Source organism: Larus michahellis, chromosome 6 (genome assembly GCF_964199755.1).
Source record: "Larus michahellis chromosome 6, bLarMic1.1, whole genome shotgun sequence".
NCBI lineage: Eukaryota > Metazoa > Chordata > Aves > Charadriiformes > Laridae > Larus > Larus michahellis.
Genome location: NC_133901.1, coordinates 10,180,263 through 10,183,713, shown reverse-complemented (window position 1 = coordinate 10,183,713; position 3,451 = coordinate 10,180,263).

The following is a 3,451-nucleotide window of genomic DNA, read 5'->3' as shown; positions in this document are numbered from 1 at the left end:
TCTCTGATGTCGGGTTTTAGTGTCCCGGGAAAGTCTCTGCTAACAGCCTGCAGAGTGCAGTGCCCAATATACAGAAACGTCTTGCGGTATCTCCTACAGGGAAAGTGCCAGGAGGAATTGTGGAGCTTGGTCTCAGTGTCTCTGAGAATTGCTCTGATTATCCGTGTGACCTCTTTGCTAAGACTCTCCAGAGAGACGTCCTCAAAAGCAACACACATGTTGACATATCTCCCTCATTGATCGCAGTGTCTCCAGGAACGGCATTCAAGGAGCCAGGAACTTTTCTGCCCACACTGTCCGGGGAGAGTTCCTTAAAACCAATATACATCCTGCTATATCTCCCACATGGAAAGTGCCAGGAGGGAAAAGTGGGGATTATGTTTAGACTTTCTCGGAACTGCTTCAAAGCAACTAGATATCTTTGTGCTTTAAACCTTCCAACAGCCAAACGCAAAAGCAGCAAACATCTCGCTGTATGTCCCACATCCAAAGTGCCAAGAGAGAGCTTGCTCTCCCTGTCTTTGAGTACTGTTTTCACTGTCCCGGTTACCTCTTTGCTAACATTCTCTTCAGAGCTGCAGTGAAACCAGGAACCACGTGGAGAAGGCACCCACACTGAAAATGACTGGAAGGAACATTGGGGCTTCTTCTCAGTGTCTCTGATGTCGGGTTTTAGTGTCCCGGGAAAGTCTCTGCTAACACCCTGCAGAGAGCTGTGCCCAATATACAGAAACGCCTTGCGGTATCTCCTACAGGGAAAGTGCCAGGAGGAATTGTGGAGCTTGGTCTCAGTGTCTCTGAGAATTGCTCTGATTATCCGTGTGACCTCTTTGCTAAGACTCTCCAGAGAGCCGTCCTCAAAACCAACACACATCTTGACATATCTCCCACATTGATGGCAGTGTCTCTCCAGGAACGGCATTCAGTGAGCCAGGAACTTTTCTGCCTACACTGTCTGGGGACAGTTCCTCAAAACCAATATACATCCTGCTATATCTCCCACATGGAAAGTGCCAGGTGGGAAATGTAGAGCTTGTTCTCCCTGTCTTTGAGTACTGCTTTCTACTCTCCCGGTTACCTCTTTGCTAACGTTCTCTCGAGAGAGTTGTGCTCCAAACCAAAGCACACCTTGACATATCTCCCACATGGAAAGTGCTCTTAGGCAATTGTAGGATTTGATCGCAGTGTCTCTCCAGGAACGGCATTCAGTGAGCCAGGAACTTTTCTGCCTACACTGTCCACTGAGTTGTCCTCAAAACCGGTATATATCCTGCTATATCTACTACATGGAAAGTGCCAAGAGAGTAATGTAGAGCTTGCTCTCCCTGTCTTTGAGTACTGTTTTCACTGTCCCGGTTACCTCTTTGCTAACATTCTCTTCAGAGCTGCAGTGAAACCAGGAACCACGTGGGGAAGGCACCCACACTGAAAATGACTGGAAGGAACATTGGGGCTTCTTCTCAGTGTCTCTGACATAGGGTTTTAGTGTCCCGGGAAAGTCTCTGCTAACAGCCTGCAGAGCGCAGTGCCCAATATACAGAAACGTCTTGCGGTATCTCCTACAGGGAAAGTGCCAACGGAATTGTGGAGCTTGGTCTCAGTGTCTCTGAGAATTGCTCTGATTATCCGTGTGACCTCTTTGCTAAGACTCTCCAGAGAGACGTCCTCAAAACCAACACACGTGTTGACATATCTCCCACATTGATCGCATTGTCTCCAGGAACGGCATTCAAGGAGCCAGGAACTTTTCTGCCCACACTGTCCGGGGAGAGTTCCTTAAAACCAATATACATCCTGCTATATCTCCCACATGGAAAATGCCAGGAGGGAAAAGTGGGGATTATGTTTAGACTTTCTCAGAACTTCTTCAAATCAACTAGATATCTTTGTGCTGTAAATCTCCCAACAGCCAAATGTAAAAGCAGCAAACATCTCGCTGTATGTCCCACATCCAAAGTGCCAAGAGAGAGCTTGCTCTCCCTGTCTTTGAGTACTGTTTTCACTGTCCCGGTTACCTCTTTGCTAACATTCTCTTCAGAGCTGCAGTGAAACCAGGAACCATGTGGAGAAGGCACCCACACTGAAAATGACTGGAAGGAACATTGGGGCTTCTTCTCAGTGTCTCTGATGTCGGGTTTTAGTGTGCCGGGAAAGTCTCTGCTAACACCCTGCAGAGAGCTGTGCCCAATATACAGAAACGCCTTGCGGTATCTCCTACAGGGAAAGCGCCAGGAGGAATTGTGGAGCTTGGTCTCAGTGTCTCTGAGAATTGCTCTGATTATCCGTGTGACCTCTTTGCTAAGCCTCTCCAGAGAGCCGTCCTCAAAACCAACACACATCTTGACATATCTCCCACATTGATCGCAGTGTCTCCAGAAACGGCATTCAAGGAGCCAGGAACTTTTCTCCCTACATTGTCCATTGAGTTGTCCTCAAAACCAGTATACATCCTGCTATATCTCCTACATGGGAAGTGCCAGGTGGGAAATGTAGATCTTGTTCTCCCTGTCTTTGAGTACTGCTTTCTACTCTCCCCGTTACCTCTTTGCTAACATTCTCGAGAGAGAGTTGTGCTCAAAAGCAAAGCACATATCAAGACATATGTCCACATGGAAACTGCCAGCAGGGAAAGGTGGGGACTGTTCTTGGACTCGATAGGAACTGCTTGAAGTCACCTAATTATGTCTCTGCCTACTCCTGCCATAGAGCTAGGAGCAAAACCAGCCAACAATCTTCTTGCTCTACCTCCAACATGGAAAGAGCCAGGAGGGAATTGTAGGGCTTGTTTCTCAGTGTCTCCAATAACGGCATTCAGTGTGCCACCAACTTTTGTGCCTACACCCTCGAGGAGTTCTCCTCAAAATCCATAAACGTCTTGTTATACGTAAAACAAGCAAAGGGCCAAAAGTGAATTGTATGGTTGTTCTCAGTGTCTCTGAGAATTGCTCTGATTATCCGTGTGACCTCTTTGCTAAGACTCTCCAGAGAGCCGTCCTCAAAAGCAACACACATCTTGACATATCTCCCACATTGATGGCAGTGTCTCTCCAGGAACGGCATTCAGTGAGCCAGGAACTTTTCTGCCTACACTGTCTGGGGACAGTTCCTCAAAACCAATATACATCCTGCTATATCTCCCACATGGAAAGTGCCAGGTGGGAAATGTAGAGCTTGTTCTCCCTGTCTTTGAGTACTGCTTTCTACTCTCCCGGTTACCTCTTTGCTAACGTTCTCTCGAGAGAGTTGTGCTCCAAACCAAAGCACACCTTGACATATCTCCCACATGGAAAGTGCTCTTAGGCAATTGTAGGATTTGATCGCAGTGTTTCTCCAGGAACGGCATTCAGTGAGCCAGGAACTTTTCTGCCTACACTGTCCACTGAGTTGTCCTCAAAACCGGTATATATCCTGCTATATCTACTACATGGAAAGTGCCAAGAGAGTAATGTAG